This window comes from Zalophus californianus, chromosome 7 (assembly GCF_009762305.2).
Source record: "Zalophus californianus isolate mZalCal1 chromosome 7, mZalCal1.pri.v2, whole genome shotgun sequence".
NCBI classification, from domain to species: domain Eukaryota; kingdom Metazoa; phylum Chordata; class Mammalia; order Carnivora; family Otariidae; genus Zalophus; species Zalophus californianus.
Window position 1 is genome coordinate 63198855 of NC_045601.1, and position 20773 is coordinate 63219627.

Consider the following 20773-nt stretch of genomic DNA (forward strand, 5'->3'; position numbering starts at 1 on the left):
TCATGACCTGAGCTGAAACCAAGAGTCAAACACTCAACCAGCTGAGCCACCCAGGTGTCCCATTATTCTGGTAAAATCTTTGCTCATATCTAGATTCTAAGTTGGAATAAAGTTCCAGGAAAAGATCTTTCTGGTAATTTTTTTTTTTAAAGATTTATTTATTTGAGAGAGCGAGAATGAGAGAGAGAGAGTACATGGCGGGGGTGTCAGAGGGAGAAGCAGGCTCCTCGCTGAACAGGGAGCCCGATGCGGGACTCGATCCCGGGACTCTGGGATCATGACCTTAGCCGAAGGCAGTCGCTTAACCAACTGAGCCACCCAGGCGCCCTCTGGTAATTTTTTTTAATGAATAGACAGAGAATACTCATACAAAAAGCCATATTACATAAAGCATCCATTTAGTTTGTGGCCCTGTAGAAAGGGAATTTTCATTTATCTAATATAAACTTGAGACTTGGATTGATCATTTCACTGGATGCTGTCCCTTCTAGAATCTATGTTTTACTCAAATCCAGCATAATAAAGTATTTTGCACATAAGAATTTTTACATTTGTTTCATCAACCATTAGGCAAACTCTACTTTTGGGCCATTCTAGTGCAATGGTTCTTGCCATTATTGAATATATATATTGAATACACACACACCTACATGCACACACATGCACAACTTTTTGGCATCACTCTTTCTTTCATAGGCTGTGTCTGCTTGGGGAAATCAAGTGAGATGTGGGCATGAATAAAGAATAATACAACTAGAAAAACCCCACATAACTATAAGCAGTGATGTTTGTACAGGAATATTTAGTGCTCTTCTTCCCTTTTGTGTGTGTGTGTGTGTGTGTGTGTAAGGGGAAATCCAGGAATTGCAGTTTTAATTCCTGTATGTGCAGTTGACATTGGGCTAGTGAACTCCCTATGGGTACTTGGTCTTACCAGCCGTATGTCAGTTCCATCAGCACCTTGTGAACTTGCAAGGCTTTTACTGATGCTGTGATCTTTGAGCAGAGGACTAAAGGACTAGCAACAGGCACCGTACTGAATGGCAGCATCACTGGTACACTATCAGTGGGGAGTCCACTAACGAACAAACACTACAACCCAAATCCTTTCTCCCTGTGATTTTGTGATGCATGATAAGAAATTGTTCTTTGGAGATTAGAATATAACCATTTTATCACCTTGATTTTTTTTTTTAATTTCTAAAGGTTCAAAATGATATTGCAGATTTTCTTTAAAAAATTTGTTTGCTGAGGGGTGCCTAGGTGTCTCAGTGGGTTAAGTGTATGATTCTTGATTTCGGCTCAGGTCATGATCTCAGGGTCCAGGATGAAGCTCCGTGTTCAGTGGGGAATCTGCATGAGATTCTTTCTTTCCTTCTCCCATTGCCCCTCTCCTCCACATGCTTTCTCTCTCTCTAAAATAAAATAAATAAATCTTAAAAAATTTTGTTTGCTTAGGCATGATTTTTTTTGGGAGGGGAGGAGCAGGGTGGGTGTTGGGAGGTGATATGCAGTACTTTGAATTTAGAATGACAATTATGTAACATTTTGCTTAGAGTGATCCTTTCCCATTGTTGGATGTACAGCAAACTTGATTGAAAATTTAAATTTAGAAATAACAGAAATGGAAATAAGGTTGGGTTAGAGGAGATAATCATTTTTATGCATGAATTCTGCTTTATGGTAGGGTTTAGTAGAGTCCTTCAGCTCGGTTTCAAGAACCATTTTCATGAATTTAAAATTATTTGTCAAGGGGTGCCTGGGTGGCTCAGTTAGTTAAGCAGTGGAGTCTGGATTTTGGCTCAGGTCATGATCTCAGAGTTGTGAGATGGATCTCTGGTGCTGGGCTCCGCGTTCAGTGCAGGGGGTCTGATCAAGATTCTCTCTCCCTCTCCCTCTGCCCCTCCCTGCCCTTGCTTGGGCACACCCCCTAAAAAAATTATTTGTCAAAAATTTGGTTTTAGAAAACTTTTTTCAGGACCACATGCATTTTGTAAAGTTTTATTTATTCTTTCAGTAAAAGATTCCTGCTTTTAATTTAATTTTATTTTATTTTACTTCTTACTCCCTATGACCTATATTCTCCCGCCCCGTACCCACTAAAAAATAAAACAGAATACAAAATAAATGATAACTTTAAAACCAAAATATACTAGTCTTTAGCCTGGTACTTTTGGATTCATCATAGTGGATAATATCACACTATCACAGAACCTGAGATTTAGAGGATGTTGCAAGAATGTATGGACACATGTAAATGAAGAATTATGTTTTTTTCTGTTTTCTTCTCTTTGAGAATCCCGAGTTTTCCTTCACAGCACACATATTCCATTGGTTATTTTGTGTTTGTGTGTGTTTGGTATGAGTCAGGGCTCTCCAGAGAAACAGACAATAGGAAATACATGTGATTTATTATAAGGAATTGACTCATATGATTATAGGTGGAGATGTCCTATGATCTGCCATCTGCAAACTGGAGACCCAGGACAGCTGATGGGTGTGGTTCTGCGAACTAGAGGACCAGCGTAGTATCAATTGAGGGTAGATGATTGGTGTTTCTTTTTTTTTTTTTTTAAGATTATATTTATTTGACACAGAGAGGGAGAGAGAGGGCACGAGCAGGCAGAGCAGCAGGCAGAGGGAGAAGCAGGCTCCCCATTGAGCAGGGAGCCCAATGCAGGACTCGATCCCAGGACCCTGGGGTCATGACCTGAGCCGAGGGCAGATGCTCAACCGACTGAGCCACCCAGGCACCCAGAAGATTGGTGTTTCAGCTCAAACAGTCAGCAGAGTGCAAAATCCTCTGCCTTTTGGTTTTCCACTGCCTTTTGGTTTTATTCAGGCTTTCCATGGATGGATAATGCCCTACCACATTGGGGAGAATAGTCTGCTTTGCTCTGTCTACCAATTCAAATGCTAATCTCATCCAGAAACACCATCATAAACATACCCAGAAATAACGTTTAAATCAGGCACCCTCTGTCCCAGTGGAGTTGACACATAAAATTAACCATCACAATGAGTCTCCACACTAGACTTGTGAGTTACATAAGATCAGGAGATATGTTTTTTTCTCCATAGTATGCTGTGCTTAGTCAGAAGCTGGCTTAGAGCAGGTGCTTAATAACTATTTGTTAAAGGAAAGAAGGAAATTAATTTAAAGAAGCCTATAAGTCAAGCTGAAAATTATATGTCAAAGATTTATATAAAATACATGGGTAGAGGGATACCTGGCTGGCTCAATCAGTGGAGCATGCGACTCTTGATCTCGGGGTTGTGCATTCAAGCCCTGCATTGGGTGTAGAGATTACTTAAAAATAAAATCTTTAAAATACATGGGTAGCATGGTGGAAGACTGAACATCAGGGCAGAATATGCAAGTGAAGGTAATTTCAATTGGCACATGATGACTCTGTTGATGTTTTCTTTGTCTTTATCTGTGGCTACTTTGAATACTAAAACTAAAATCTTACTTCATAGATTTTTGAACTCTAAGTATTTTTAAGTATGACCTTTAGATTTTTCAGAATCTTCCCAAGTTAACCAGAATTATTTTGATGATGGCAGTGAATCAAGGTCAAACAGATCTGCCATTATTTCTGAGGATGAGTCAACACTGCTCTTCAGCAATCTTATTTTGAAATGGCACACTAGGAGCAGAATGATCTTTAATTCTGGGCTGTTACTCCTGTGTTATCTTCTAGCTTCCCACTCATGAAAAAATTTAGTAATTGCATATTTTCCCTTATGTTCATTATTGGAATTTGCTATGGTAATGAATTATATTCTTATATGACAGGACCAAGGGACCAATGATTTTAGCAGTCTTAAAAAAAAAAGATATACAGTTGACCATTATATATACAATAGAGAGGTTATTTGAGGTCCCTGGTGATATCATTTAGGTCTTCTGATTGTACATTCTGTGAAATTTCTGTGATACTGTAGGAGAACGTAATGTCCAGTCATTGCAGGTGAGGTGAGGTGGTAAGGTGGTGGGGTAAGCTGTCTTATGCCAAGAGATGTTTGAACCATCTTAGGCAGTGACATTTCCCAGATATATGTAGGAAGAAAGAGGAGCCTATAATATAGGCATATTTGTTCCCTCTTGGTTTTAGTAGATAGATAGCATGTCATATGAATCTCTATCAACTAGCACAGTACTTGGCACATAGTTGAGGCCCTTGACATTTTTGTTGACTTAACTTGGCTGGAGTTCTCAGGGGTGGTCACAGTCATGAAAAATGTTGTTACGAAAAACAAATAGGCTGTGTTATAGTTGCACCTAGAGATATAGGAATAAACTGGACATGGTTGTAGTGGACTGTTTCTGAAAGGTCTAGGAAGGAATATATAGACTTCTAACATGTTTGAAGCAGTGAAAGAACAAGAGAAGCTGTATCTCTTTTGTTCTGAAAGGAGACTATTAAAAGTCACTGTTCTGAGTAAAGGGGGCAGAAGTTGGAGTGGTGAAGGTCAGAGGAAGAGAAACAAAGGTATGTCAGAATCATAGTGCAGAATCTTGAAGTGAGAAACAGGTTTACATTCAGTTTGGGGTGGGGGCGCCTGGGTGGCTCAGATGGTTAAGCGTCTGCCTTCGGCTCAGGTCATGATCCCAGGGTCCTGGGATCAAGTCCCGTGTCGGGCTCCCTGCTCCTTGGGAGCCTGCTTCTCTCTCTGCCTCTCTCTCTCTCTCTCTCTCTCTCTCTCTCTCTGTCTTTCATGAATAAATAAATAAAACCTTTAAAAAAAATAAATAAATTCAGTTTGGGGTGAGATATGGAAAATAGTCATTTGCAAGCATGAGGGAGGAGTATCCCAAATGTCACGTAAGTGCTGGTGTTGTGGAGGACATGGTTTTCTTTTCTGGCCTAGGTAGAACTGCTAGCTCATATTTATTGAGCACTGATTACGTGTCAGTACTTTACATTTGCTGTCTCGTTTAACACTTACGGCAGCTTCATGAACTAGGGTGTATTACGATCATCTCCATTTTTCTGAGGAACTGAGAAATCAAGTAACCTGCCTGATGACACAGTTTGTAAATAGCAACCAGGTACTCTGACCACTGCTAAGGTGGACATAGTGGGCATCTGGAGGAAGAGCATGGAAGTGCTCAATAGAAAGCTTATGGTGGCCCTTGACTATTTATTACCTCCAAAGGACATGTCAAAATCATTTGTAGTAAGAGGCAGTGGAGAAGAGAGTACCAGCAGTTTTAGAAGAAATACCAGTATGATGGCGGAAAACATTGAGCTTTGATTTGATAAATTTATTTGAAGGCCTTGGAAACAAACTCTCATTGCGCTTTGTGACTATTAATGAAAAATTAGGGGCACTGGGGTGGCTCAGTCAGTTAAGTGTCTGCCTTCGGCTCAGGTCATGATCTCAGGGTCCTGGGATGGAGCCCCCCTTTGGGCTTCCTGCTCACCAGGGGAGCCTCCTTCTCCCTTTCCCTCTGCACCTCCCCTTGCTTGTGCTCTCTCTCTCTGTGTCAAATAAATAAAATCTTAAAAAAAAGAAAAATTAAATGTCTAATTCTCATGCAGATAGGCATATGGCGTCAGTTGGGTAGAGTTACTTAAGAGAATAGGTTTAAAGAATAGAGCAGCAGATTGGGCTGTACCAGAAATTCAGATGATGCTAAAGTGGATTTAAACAACAACAACAACAACAACAACAACAACAACAAAACCAAACTCTTGTGGAATAGCATGAAAATAAACAAAAATAGGCAGGTTTTTTGTATGTTTGTTTTGGTTTGCTTTGAAATTGCATTGATTCCCAGGTGATGTTTGTGCAAACCAGAAAGGTGATCTAGAGATTAATATGAAAAAGTAGGCACTGTTTCTTTAGTTTGGTAGGTAAATAATTGGAGGAAATATGGGGGTACTTTTTAAAAGTAGTAACTAGATAAATTATCATATTTAAAATTTGCAGTTTTGGGGATAACAAAATTCTATTCTCCTCATAAGTCTGTTATACCCTTTATTGATGAGAATACATTTCTTGCATAATAGCAGAAACAGTTGAGTCATTCCCATCAGTTTCTAAATTTTTAAATCTTGTATTATGTTCTAACCATGGACAGTAGGCATGATGAGATAGGAGGATGCTTATTTTGCTTTCTTAATGTCTTCTTAAGTAGTAGAGTTTTTTTTTAAGAAATATGTCTTAAAAAAAGAAATATGTCTTATGATCATTAAAAAGAACTATTCATAAATATATATTTATAATATATGAAAATGTTCAAGCAGAATTTTTTTTTAGAATTTTTTCTTGAATATAGGAAAACTTACAAGATTTAGAAAATACAGGAAGATACAGAAAATACAGAAAAAAAGTATTACTAAAAAACTTACTGGTCAGAAACCTCTGTTCATGTTTTGATGTGTTTCCTTCTGAGCCCTTTTAAAAATTAAAAAAAACACAGCAAGAGCATATTGTATAAACAGCTTTGTAGTTTGTTTTCTTCACTCAGCATGCTTGCATCATATTTTCTTGTGTCATTAAATACTCTTCAAAAACAGTTTCAGTGTTTTAATGGCTATACAGCATTCTATGATATAAATCACATAATTAGCTCAAACTATTTCACAAATGTGAACCTTTAGGTTGGCTTTATTTTCCTGCTGTCATGTCCATGAAATTTTTTAATAGCTTTATTGAGATATATTTAACATTTCATAAAATTCAGCCATTTCAAGTACATAATTCAGTGGTGTTTAGTAATTTTACCAAGTGGTACAACCATCACCATAATTGATTTTAGAACATTTTCTTCTCCCAGATAAGATCCCTCACATCCATTTACAGCTAATACCTCCTCCCATACCTAGTCCCAAGCAACTGCTAATCTACTTTCTGTCTCTATACAATTTTGACTTTTCTGAACAATTCATATAAGTGAAATTATGCAATATGTGGTTTCTTGTGACTGATTTCTTTTGCTTACCATATATTTTTGAGGTTATCCATGACATAGCATATGTCAGTACTTTATTCCTTTTTATTGCTGAACAGTATTTCGTTGTAGAGATATAATACATTTTGTCCATCTTTTCATCAGCTGATGGACATTTAGGTTGTTTCCACCTTTGTGCTATTAATAATAATGTTGCTATGAATGTTCATGTGTAAATCTCTGTGTGGACACACATTTTCATTTCCCTTGGGCCGGCCAGTACCTAGGAATGGAATTCCTGAGTTGTATTGGGAGTTTTGTTTTTGACTGTTTGGGAAACTGCCGAACTCTTTTCCAAAATGGTTCCACCGTTTGACATTCCCACAGTGATATCTGAGGGTTCCTATTTCTCCATATCCTTACCAACATTTGTTGTTGTCTGTCATATTTATTATAGTCACTCTAGTGGATGTGAAGTACTTCAGTGTGGTTTTAATATGCCTTTCCCTAATGACAATAATATTGAACATCCTCTCATATACTTGTTAGGTATTTGTATATCTTTGTTGAAATGTCTATTCATATCTTTTGTTAATTTCTCAGTTGGGTTTGAATATTACTAAGTTCTTTTATTTGATATGTGTTTTGCAAATACTTCAGTCTGTTTCTTGGCTTTTCGTTTTCTTAATTATGTCATCTGAAATGCAAAAATTTTGAGTTTTAATGAGGGCCAATTTGTCACTTTTTTCTTTTATGGACTGGTTTGTTTTTGGTGTTATATCTATGAATTCTTTGCCTAACCTAAGGTCTGGAAGATTTTATATATATTTTAATTACTTGAACTTTTAAAGGATATTTAAAAATACTTCTTAGGAATGGATCCTGAGAAGTAAAAGTTCTACAAACTTATAATTATTTTTAATGGAAGTTTAAAAAAATATTATATATAAGCAGGAAGATGCACAAATCAAGGGTATAACTCAGTGAAATTTGAAAAAATGAATACATGTGTGTAACCACCGTGGATGTACCAGCATCCCAGGAACCCCTGAACCTTCTAGAAGGCCCTTCCCAGTCATTAATTGTACTCTCCCCAAAGGTAACCAATAACTTCCAATACCAAAGATTCATTTTGCCTGTTTTTGAATTTTAAATCAATGGAGTCATGCTGTATATACACTTTTGTGTCTGTGTCTTTTGCTCGGTATTATTATTGTGAGGTCAATCCACGTGGCTCATGGCAGTAGCTTGTTCATTTTCGTGGTTGTATGGTATTTCATTATACAGACATATCACATTTCTGTTGATGGACATTTTTGCTGTTCTAATGTTTGGCTGTTTTGAATAGTGCTACTAGGAATATACTTGTACTTGTGCAGAAATGTGAACATTTCTGTTCAGCATATACTCAGGAGTGGGATTGCTGGGTCGTAGAGCAGATATAACTGCACATTTACCATAAATGGCAAACTGTTTTCCCACAGACAGTTACCAATATCCATTCCCAGCAGTCATGTATGAAAGTTCTGTTTGTACCTCATTGTGACCAACACTCACTTTAATTTTAACCATTCTGTTAGATTTGTCTTTTTGTGGTTTTTATTTGCATTTCCCTGATGAATAATGAGGGACAGCACCTGTTTTCGGTGTGTGTGTGGGGGGCTATTGGAGCATCCTCCTTTGTGAAGTTTTGCTTTAGTTCCTTTGCTTGGTTCTCAAGTGGATATGTTTGTGTTTTTCTTAAAAATGTATCAGCATGAAAAAAATGTATATATATTCAGGGTATGAGTCCTTTGTCAATTATGTGATTGCAAATGTCTTCTTCCTTTTGACTTGCCTTTTCATTTTCAAATGATGCCTTTTGGCCAACTTATCAATCTTTTCTTCATAGTGCTTTTGATGTTCCATTTGTTTCTCAAAAAATAAACTTCATCTGGAAACTTAAGAAACCTAAACTTAAGCATACTAGGTTGGTGTTTGGTTTTTACGAGAGCTCTTCGATTTCCTGTCCATGCCTAGTCCAAGAATGAAGTCCTTTGGAAGTCGTTCCTACCACCCCCCCCAGGAGCCCTTGACACCAGCTTCCAGCTTTGGGACACTGCTACAGACTATGCTCTGCTCAGCATCTCAGCCTCCCAGCTGCCTCTCTTACTCAACTTGAAGCTTCTCAACTGCTTTTAAGCTTTTCAGCTGCCGCTTTTCAGGCTCTTCACCTCTCAGCTGCCTTGAGAAAAAGCTCTGAGCTTGGCTTTTCAGAACTGGCTCATATCTCAGGGGAAAAGTCTCATCGAATGCAGAGCTACCTTATGTTGCCATGCTTCCTTCTCTCTGGGGGATCTTGACCTCTCAAGTTCTCCTTGCTTTGGTAGCTCTTAGATCCTTCAAAAAAGTTTTTAAAAAAACTATCCCGCTTTTTCAGTTGTTCTTGGGGGAGCATTGGTCGGCCCCAAGCTTGTCTTTCTTTGCGAGGAAAGGAAGACCCTGGGAATATCTTTAAGGCTGTTGATGGAGCATGCTGAATTACTGTAAGGTTGCATTTCCACTGGTAGAGTATCAGTGTCCTAGAACTATTTTCATCTTTTTTAAACCTTTGAAAATTTGTTAGGCAAAAAAATAACACTGTATTTTTCTTTTAATTTTAATTTTAGTGAAACTAAACACTTTGAAATGCTGGTTGATTTTTTTTTTTTTGCATCTTCTGTTTATGAGTTATCTATTAATCTCCATTATTTCTCATCAATTTTTAAGAAAAATTTAAAATTTTACTAAGTTTTAAATTTCAGTTCCAGTAGAGTTAACATACAGTGTTATATTAGTTTCATGTGTATAGTATAGTGACATAGCAATTCTGTACATTGCTCAGTGCTCATCATAAGTGTACTCTTAATCCCCCTCACCTATTTCTCTCATCCCCCTACCCACCTCCCCTCTTCTCATTTATTTTCAAGAACTATGTAACATTGCTGTTATTAATAAGAATTCATGCATCTGAAGATAAAGGATTATTGCCTTAATGGACTTAATAATTAGCCTTTCCATTATTCTTTATAATTGTTTCAACACTTTTGAAGGCAAGGATTATATCTCCTTTTCTTTTGTATTCTTTCTTGGTATCTGGTGCACCATACAGCCCATAATAGGGGGAAGCAGATTATATTAAACAGTCATGTAGAGATAGGAGCCAGGAGCTCTAGAAGATTTTTCTCTATGTCATGCTGTGTTCAGTGATTAATCACTGTGAAAAATTTCTTTAGTTATTGGTTTATATTATTTCGTCTAGGAGCATGGCCTCAAGTCTAGGTCGTGAGGCATCCCATTTTTGTCATTACTTACTTTTTCACATCCATCCGAATCACTAACTTAGGGTCAAATTCTCCTTTGTGATATACTACATCCCGTGGGGATAAGTATCTCGTCATAAACCTCCACAAATGTAAAAGGGGGGATTAAATGTCTTACCTTCCAATCACATGAAGTTAAATTAGTGTCATTCCTGGAAGTGTTATCTAAATGCTGAATGGCAACCTTATTGGTTGCATTTTGAAAGATTCAAGGGGTAAGGGAGTTTTAGACTGCAGAGTTCCAAAGCATGCCCATAAAAATTTTAGCAATCTACAGCATTCTCCACTCACATAGTTTATCCAACTCTAACCAAGTGTTTGGATTTCAAGAAATTATCCAGTTTAATTTTTAGTCAACATTATAAAAGTGATGTCTGAGGATGAGGGATAGTGGAATTTTCCTTATCATGTCAGGGATACTTTGGCTTTTTTAATTGTGGAAGTTAGGATTTTACTCCCAGAAATGGCTTTGTTTTAGTTACTGCTTTCCTTTTTTTTTTGGTCTTTTCATCAACTCTGTGTAAAACATGGTATCTTCTCTCATGCTGCTTCTGGCCCTCAGGGAATGGTGTTCTGAAGAAAAATTGAAGCCTTTGGGGAAGGCTGGACTAAAAATAAAATCCCCAGGGTGTTAGACCAGGAGAATAGGCCAGATCTAGAGACAGCATTTTTAACATCACAAATTGCTGTATTAAATGGAATAAAAGTCTCTTTCTCTTTCCTCGGGTGATGAGGGAGGCACTCGCAAAGCGTTTCGTAAAGAGCAGGAACTTTGGAGCTGGAGTGCCCTGGGTTCCAATTCCATCTCTCCCATTGTTTGTGTGACTGGAGGCATGTCAAGCTCTGAGCCTCGGTTTACTTGTCTTCAAAATGGGGAAAATAACTTCTGTCTTTGGGGTAGTTTGTCAGGATTAGCAATAATACATGTGAAAGTCTTGTACATGGTGGGTGTTTTAAGGAATGGTAGCTATAATTGCACTTCTTAAATTCTTTCTCTTGTTCTAGAATAAGACTTTTTCTCCCTCCCTAGTGGGCTGATGATTCACAGACTAGAGCCGGGTTACACAGGTGCTCACCCTAGCACTGCTCTTCACTGGCTGCGCGACCTTGGGCTAGTCGCCTAGTTTGTAGCTCAGCTTCCTCATCTGTCAGTGAGGTCAGTTATGATGCCCACCTTCTGGAGTTGTTAATTATATTAATATTTGTGAAGTTCCAGAATAGTTTTTGGCTAATATTTAAGCACTAGTTAAATATGTGATATATAGAAATGAACACTTAAAGCCGAGGTTAATTGGTTATTGTAGTTAGTAAAGGAGATAGGATTAGAGGTGGGGCTAGAGACAGCAGTGCTGAGTCATAAATGACAGCCTACAGGCAAGGGAAGCAGGCGCAAACAAATTTCGTGGGATAAAAATCAGACAACTCTGAAGCTGGCACAGATTCTCATGGCTGCTGTGGATCAGTAGGAAGATCAGAGCAGTGGAGATAGGTACTTTTAGCTCACTCGGACAACAACCTGAAGAGAAATGTTATCACCAGAGTGGTTTCTGCTGTGTTTTTCACTGTCAGGAAAGAGACCAAAAGGAGAAGGAATGTGACTTAAGCAGAAAATACTTCCATGCAGCACTCCAGAACACCATACACCTTCTCCTTTGGTTGAAATATATATAATGGGCATACATATATATACAAATATATTTTTATATTATTATGTTTCAGATAAGAAGGCTGGAGGCCGAACAAGTATTTGGATTCTTTTCTGAGTACCATTGGATGTCATTGTGCACAAAATGTTTTTTTTTCTTTTTAAAGATTTTATTTATTTATTTGACAGAGAGATACACAGTGAGAGAGGGAACACAAGCAGGGGGAGTGGGAGAGGGAGAAGCAGGCTCCCTGCTTTGCAGGGAGCCTGATGCGGGGCTCGATTCCGGGACCCTGGGACCATGACCTGAGCCAAAGGCAGACGCTTGACTGAGCCACCCAGGCACCCCTGCACAAAATGTTTTTTTTAATTTACTTTGAATTAGCATAAATAATACCAGAGTTGTCTTTTTCATTGAATTTTTATAATTTTATTTTATATCCTGCATTTGAGCTAGTGCCAATCTTCACATAAGGCTTCGTTTTAATACAAATTGATTATCTGGTAGACTTACGCAGATGCTCATATGTTTGCTGTCCTTAATGCTCATGCTTATATTAAAAAAAGCCATAGCTACTGCCCAGAGATAAGTCAAAGAATAGAAGACATCTTAAAGGTAAAACAAACTTGTGGGGGAAACTCAAGAATGTGTACACGTTTAATGAGAAATGAAATGCTTTTTATGGCAGAGTGATTTTTCTCTCCATCTCAAATTTTCCGGAGATTTTTAAAAAGAGAAAGAATAAAAATAGAAGGGTTCAGTAATTTCTTAGCAGGAATATTGAGAATACTTTAACCCCTGAGGATTTTTGAAAAGTTCATCATGTTTTGTTTTCTGCAGACCTCCATTGGCCATAATAGGTATTCTAAGGGAAAGATTCAGGGTGCTGAGTGCAATGAATGGAGGAGGTAGAATGAATAGTTAGGCTGTGCCCCACACTTGGCACTGTTTTTCCTCTGCCTGCAACCCTACTGTGTGGAGTAGAGCAGCCCATCATTTTACCCGAGTTGAAAACTAGAGTCTTCTTTTCTCAAGAAGTCAAAGGAAGTGCCTGGTGGAGATTTGGAACTGATAAGGGCAGTGCGCCTGCAGCAAACAAAGCCCCTTGTCTTCTTGGTATTTGAAGGCCCACCCTCTGCTTACCTTAAAAAATAGTCAGTCTTTTGACGAGTCCAACGTCTCCACACACAGGACTCTCTGCCAACTGCCTTTTTATAGGAGAGACCAGCAGAAAAGCAGAGGCAACCCACAGCAGTCATAGAGGAAAAAGTCACCCTGGCCTTTACTCAGAAATATGCATTAGATATATGAAAAGGAACAGCAGCAAAAGAATGATAGCATAAACTGAACAAATGTTCCTAGAAGAGGCAGAGATTAAGGAATTGAGGAGAGTACATAAAAGAGAACTTGGCATTTTAAGAAGATGACATCTGAAAAATAACAGGATGCAGAAAAATAACAGGATGCAGTTAAAGAATAAAGAAGAACTCTTCAAAATCAGAAATTTGTTTGCTGAAATTAAAATAGTGCTACGGAGGGGGGGTGCCTGGGTGGCTCAAATGGTTAGATGTCTGCCTTCGGCTCGGGTCGTGATCCCAGGGGGCCTGGGATCGAGCCCTGCATCAGGCTCCCTGCTCAATACAGAGCCTGCTTCTCCCTCTCCCTTTGCCATTCCCTCTGCTTGTGCTCTCTGGCTCTGTCTATCTCTATGTTGAAGAATAAATAAAATCTTAAAAAAAAATAGTGCTATGGAAAATTTGAAAGATGACTATAAGGAAATCTCCTAGAATGCAGTGCAAAAAGAGATGCAGAAAACTTACAAGAAGGGCAGAGATAGGCTCAGTCAAGTTGGTCCAGTATCTACATATTTAGAATTCTAAAAGGTATGACAGAATTAATGAAGAGTTGAAAAGATCAAATTAATAATAGAAACTTATTTTGTGCTCTGAGACACGATCTGAATCTTCACAGTGACAGGTTCTGAGGGCTCAGCAAACTGGATAAAGACAACTTGAAGTTTAGACTAATTCTTAGGAGATGTAAGAACACTAAGTGTAAAGAAAAGATCCTCAAAGCTTCTAGAGAGAGAATTGAGGTTGTCAAGTCCTCTTTAGTCTTGAGCACTTCTCTGAGGCACTCCTGCCGCCTCTCATTCTTTTCCTATCCAGACCTGGGGTCAGCCACCTTCTTAAGGAGTCTTGGTTTCTTTTGATGGTCAATGGTGTTTGGAAACCAAGACTTGAATGTGATCATTGTGTCTGGAGTATGGTGGCTTCTCGACCCTTTCAGTGGATAAAGCTAGGTGGCGAGGGGATATAAATATATAAATGCTTTATCCTGTGTTATGTATACAAAATAATTTTACCAAATATCAGTATCTCTACTAACAACAGTTGTGCTAATTAAAGTCGAGTTTCTTTGCAGATTTTTTTTTTGCCCTTAGAATATAGGGTGTTTTTTTTTTAAGATTTTATTTATTCATTTGAGAGAGAGGGAGAGAGTGAGCATGAGCCAGAGGAGGGGGAACAGAGGGAGAGGGAGAAGCAGACTCTCCAAGGAGCAGGGAGCCGGAAGTGGGGCTTGATCCCAGGACCCAGAAATCATGACCTGAGCCCAAGGAAGATGCTTAGCCATCTGAGCCTCCCAGGCGCCCCAGAATATAGGGTGTTCTAAGGGCATACTATAGAGTACTATGTCCAAAAGATAAATTCTTTCTTCAGTGTGATTATCAATTTGGCATATAGGTTCAGGTTCATTTGTTTTTGTGTATATTTTGAGAGTTTACATACCCCTTTAATGTTTTTGAATATACAGAATACTTAAATGATTCAAAAGTCAAAACTGTATAAAAATAGGCCGAGAGGCCCTACTGACACCTCCATTTTTCCATCTCAAGATCTTGTTAAAATGCAGATTCTCAGCAGATCTAGAGCCTGATGTTCTGCATTTCTAACAAGCCAATAGGTGATGCAGTTGCTGCTGGTCCACAGACTGCCCTTTGAGTAGCAAGTTACAATATGACAGATTTGCCTATTTTTCATTTGGGATTTTATATACAAGGGACAGGATAGAAAATGACTTCATATTAAAGGCTTATCCTTTGAATCACATCAAAGAATATGAGTGAAATGACAGGAGATAGAAGAAGACACAGGAAAAGCAGGAGGAAGGGGAAGCAGATAGCCAGTGTCATGGAGAAGTCCTTCCCATAGCATCAGCAGCCTGTACTGCAGGAAATAGCAGCACTGGTGAGGGTGGGGGCTGAAGTGGGGCTTGATCTCACTTCGAGCAAGAGGAGCAATCAACAGCAGATGTTGGAATAGCTCTGCTGGGGTATTGGAGGCTGGGGCTGAATAGCTAGCCACCTTCCCTTTACTGCGTTAGCCTCTGAAAGCACATATTGGGAACCTCCTTGAAATGTGTCTCCTGATGTGGGCTTCACATACAGCTCACTAACTCCCAGGGACAACCATCTGTTCCACTAGGGAAGCAAACCATTCTGAACCTGTCTTTCTGCCATCCTTTGGGAGCTTTCAAGATGTAAGTAGCAGAGCAGTCATGAAGCTGAGTCCTTCAGCCCCGTGTCCTACACGTCGGATCTGCCTCTTTAACAACACGGCAGTATAACCAAAGAGGCTAGGAGAGTGAATAGTACTTGTCGAAATGTGTTGGAAAGTTCATTCACTAACCTCAGTTTAGCTGGGTTACTCAGTTCCAATGAATAATTCTTATAGGCTGAGGTTTTACTATATTAGAATTTCATTGAGGTGTGGCTTTATGAACTCTTTTAAAATATATTGAAATTATTCCATGGGGTTCAATTTAATTATTTTTACTTTCTCATAGAAATAATAAAAGCACATTAAAAATGCAGTAAGAAAAGAAAGAGTTCACATTCGTACCGTAATTTACATATTACACAGCATTTGGGTGATTATTTCCCTTGAGCTTGTGTGTGTGTGTCTTTGTAAAATGGAGTTATAATTATACTGTAGAAGCAATATTACACCCCGCTTTTTGTGATTTTATATTATAAGCAATTCTCCATGTTTTTAAAGTCTTCATAAATAACACTTAAAGTAACTGAATCATGTCTTATTGAGTTAACCAGGCCCCTAAATATTGGTCATTTAGGTTGAAAGATCCTTAAAGAGTTGTCAGCATTTGAAATATATGGGATGGGAAAAGGAAATGTTCTTTTGTTCTTTTTTGGTACCTTTTTTTTCCCTCTTAAGTATAAAATTATCTCCAAATCTTGAAAAGTGTGAAACAGTTCTGTTACTTTATTAAAGGGATTCATAGAGATGGGTCTTTTACTTGGTGGGTAGTTGTATGTAACACAATGTATTTAATCCAAAAGAATCCCAAATTACTTTTTTAAAATCAGTCTTTCCTCACCACCTGGCCTCAGTTAAAAGCCTGATGAAACTTCCTAACAGGTACCTTGCTCTTGGGGAGATAAGGTCACTGTAACACAGTGCTGACCTAGAGGTATGCAGAGAGTACAGCTGGAGTGCAAAGGGAGAGTGCTTAGTCTAAATTGCAGCCTTGAGAAGGTTTCCTGGAGGGAATGATTTCTTAAAGGAAGTGTAAGAGTGTAGAAGAGTGACCTGACTGAAATGTGGAAGGTCCTCTAGGTAGAGGGACCAGCAGGTGTCTTGGGCCCATTCTCAGACCAGTTGCTGCATGGAGATGGAGTGCTTAGTAGTCACATGACTCCCTCCATGGCCCAGGAACCTTGTCCTTATCAGATGATGGGCAAAGACGCACTAGTCAGAAACAATAACAACAACTACAAAAAAGAAAAACAAGTGGGCATATTATAATCTGGGAGAGCAGAGAGGAAGGAGGCTTTTCCTAACTACTCAAGCGTCCTTTAGGAATTCTTATACATATTTTTTGAGTGACCATCCTAATGTACTCCCTTGTCCCCTGAACTCTTTTGAGTATGTTGGATCCCTAAGGCTTATTGAGGAGACAAAAAAAAAAAAAAAAGGTTGGCCACCATTGCTGTAGTTGAATCCATCAAGTATTTAAATGATTAGAATTGTGATTTTTAAAATATTAATTCATCTGTCCACAGTTGGCTGGTGAATTTAAAAAGGGAGGACAACATCAACATAAAAAGCTTCTGCACAGTGAAGGAAACAACCAACAAAACCAAACAGAAACCTACAGAATGGGAGAAGATATTTGCAAGTGACATAGCCAATAAAGGGTTAGTATCCAAATATATATAAAGAACTTAGCTCAACACAAATAATCCAATTAAAAATGGGCAGTAGACATGAACAGACATTTCTTCAAAGAGGACATACAGGTGGCCAAGAGGCACATGAAAAGATGCTCAGCACTGCTCATCATCAGAGAAATGCAAATCAAAACCACAGTGAGATATCATCTCACACCTGTCAGAATGGTTAAAAAGCATAAGAAACAGCAGGTGTTGGCGAGGATGTGGAGAAAAAGGAACCCTCTTATACTGTTGGTGGGAATGCAAACTGTGCAGCTACTCTGGAAAAGAATTTGGAGGTTCCTCAAAAAATTAAAAATAATTCTAAAAATAGTTCTAAAAATAGACCTACCATATGATCGAGTAATCACACAGTACTGGGTATTTACCCAAAGAATACAAAATCACTAATTTGAAAGGATATATGTACCCTATGTTTATTGCAGCACTATTTATAAGAGCCAAAGAATCACACTACTGGATATTTACCCAAAGAATAGAAAATCACTAATTTGAAAGGATATATGCACCCCTATGTTTATTGCAGCACTATTTACAAGAGCCAAATTTGGAAGCAGCCAAAGTGTCCATACATATATAATAGAATACTATTCAGCCATAAAAAGGAATGAAATCTTGCCATTTGCAACAACCTGGGTAGATCTAGAAAGTATAATACTAAGCAAAATAAGCCAGTTGGAGAAAGACAAATACCATATGATTTCATTCATATGTGGGATTTAAGAAACAAAACAAATGAACAAAGGAAAAAAAGAGACAAAGCAAAAAAACAGACTCTTAATTATAGAGAACAAACTGACGGTCTCCAGAAGGGAGGTAGGCACAGAGGTGAAATAGATGAAGGAGATTAAGAGGATACTTACCTTGAGGAGCACTGAATAATATGTAAAATTGTTGAATCACTATGTTACAGAACTGAAATTTCACTATATGCTAACTATGCTGAAATTAAAATAAAAAGGGAGGATGAGACTGAGGCAGAGAGACCATTTGGTGGGCTCCTAACCTGGCTTGCAGACATGGTATGGGGGGTAAGGAAGAGAGAAAACAGTTAAAGAACTACTTAGGGGGAAAATTGGCAGGTGGATTTGGTGTGCTGGTAGAAGGATGAGAAGAAACCGTGTTTGATTCCCAGGGTTTGGGTTGAAGTAAATGGATGGTGAGGTCATTAACTGCAATTGGGAAGAAAAGTGGTGGCAGTAGTACCATTTTAGATTAGTATCTCGTTTTCAGTGCTTTTGTGTTTCTTAGGTGGGGTTTCCTAGACTCCATAGCAGGAGGCAAAGCTAACATAATGGAAGGCTGTATTGGGAAGTGCGATCCCAGGGCGGTGAAAGTGAGGGGATAGGAAAGGGAGACAGGAGGAAGGAAAAGCACATGCAAGGTTGTGTGTTACTGATCTGGCTACAGCTTCATCAAGTGAGTTATCTTCTAGACAGGTTTTAAAGAACTCTCTCTGGGCCTGGTGCTCATTCAGGGGCATAACTTTCCATTTTCTATGTCTCTCAGGCTGAAGTTTATGCCATGGAGGTGTTTTACCTTCACCCTTGGATTTGGGGTAAGGGGTTATTACTCTGGGCAGCCAGCGGGAAGCAGATCCCATGTCCCATAATGTGGTGAGTAGTATGAGTCGAGGAGTGGTTGGAGATCCTGTAGAGTCAGATTTGGGCAAACAGCTGAGGTTCAAGGGATTTATGGAGGTACAGGTGGCAGGGGCGGGAGTGAAAATAGAGAGAGGCATGCAAACAGAGTCCAAAGCACTTTTTCAACTACCCTCAACCCTATACTCTTTCCCTAGCTTCCCATTTATAGTCTGAGAGTTTTAGGATGCTCTGATTATTACTATACTGTTTTATTTTTAGTACTGCTCAGGTTTTAATCTTAGATTCATATTCTTCTAGTTTATGAACCCAATACCTCCATTCACATAATTTCTAGACTATAGGTTTAATATAATTGTGTTCCCGTTTTTTCTTGTCTGTCTGGGCTGCTATAACAAAATACCACTTACTGGGTGGCTTCTTTCTCACAATTCTGGAGGCTCAAAGTCCAACATCAGGGTGCCAGTATGGTTGGGTTGGGGGCCTTCTTCCAGGTTGCAGATCCCTGACTTCTCATTGTATCCTCTCATGGCAAGGGAGCTTCGTTGGGTCTTTTTTATAAGGGTATGAATCCCATTTATGAGGGCTCCACTATCATGACCCAGTCATATCCCAGAGGCCCCACCTTCTAATACTATCACCTTGGGCCATTAGGTTTTCAGCATTTGAATTTTGTGGGGTGGGTGGCGGGGGGGAGACACACAGTCAGACTATAGCAACTCTCTGGCTTATTACCTAGGACAGAAAGACTTCCCTAAGGGTAAGATCCCAGTAGGTGTTTGATTTTGTCTGTTCCCTATGAATTCCTATGCTCCTCTCTGTAGCTTGCTTCCAGAACAGACAAGATACACCAAATGATTCAGTAAAGAACTTTAAAGGCAACGCTTTAGAATAGACTCTTCTTTTAAGGATGTCATAAACAGGGCATAAAAGGAGACATTGCTTTATGAATATGATGTCAGAATTTTTTTAAGTTAATGACTCAGTAGCTTTTTATTGAATGTATACTATATGGCAAGCTCTTAACTTGAGTTTAAGGATACAGTGCTGACCAAAAAAATGTCCCATTTCTGCTTTCATGGAATTTTCTCTCTAGTTAGGGCAGGGGCATGGCAGGCTTGGGCATAGGCCTGAGTCAAAGGATGGGATGGATCCCTGTAAAAATGACTGCCGCCTGAGTGTTATCACAGAGAAGTACATGTTGAAATGAGACAACGGGATAGCTTGGTCAGGGAGCCAGAGAAGACTTCCCTAGTGATGGAAGAGTGAGAATTCACAAAGTAAATGGGGAATGGGGATAGGTGGTAGCGGGAGGCTGTTCGTTCATTTGGCAAGTGTTTACTGAACACTTAACTATGTGGTAGCGCAGTCCTAGGTATTGGGAATCCAGTTGTGAATAATCCAGGCAAAAAGTCTACCTCATGAGAGTTGTTGGTAGTTTGGACGAGGATGATGATGGCAGAGGAGGTGAAGAAAAGTGGCTTGATAGGAATAATATTTAGGAGTCAAAATTGATCATTCTTGGGGAAAGGACTGAGTTATAGCTGAGAGAGGTAGATGTCAAGGTGACTCTTGTTTCTGGAATGTATAACCAGATGGATGGCAATTGTCACTGAGCATGGGAACACTGGTGTGGGGTAACTTAGAGTGGGGAGGGACCGTCCCCCTACATCTAATTGGACGTGCAGACTTTGAAGTGTCTTTGAGATGTCCAGGTGGTGATGTTAAAGGAGCAGTTGGATACATGAGGCTGGAATTTCAGAGGTCAGGTTTGGGCCATTAAAACACACTCAGCAGGTGCCTGCATCAGTGGGTAATGGCACTGGGCAAAGGGGAGATTGCTTATGGCACAGAAGAAAAGAACTAAGTTTTTAAGCCTTTTTAAAAAACCTGTGTTTTTCAAAACCATATGAAATTATATTGCTTTTAATTAGCATGTGGATTTCAGTCTGAATGCTGTATACTCCCTGATGAAACAAAACTTATTTTTACTCTTGCCCTATGCAGATAGTTTATAGGTGAGAAGA

The 20773-nt window shown here is 39.0% G+C and overlaps 1 protein-coding gene across 3 annotated transcripts in view; it reads left to right on the plus strand.

Moving 5' to 3' along the window:
• The window catches only part of GPR63 (G protein-coupled receptor 63), a 92561-nt gene that overhangs the window by 53863 nt on the left and 17925 nt on the right, over positions 1-20773 (plus strand). Inside the window, exon 1 of one of the 3 annotated variants that reach the window (XM_027603988.2) lies at positions 17082-17109. The exons of the other annotated variants lie outside the window; for them this stretch is intronic. The gene's annotated coding sequence lies outside the window, so the exon portion shown is untranslated. Of the gene's footprint in view, positions 1-17081; positions 17110-20773 lie in introns of those variants that run through there. 3 annotated transcript variants of the gene reach the window in all.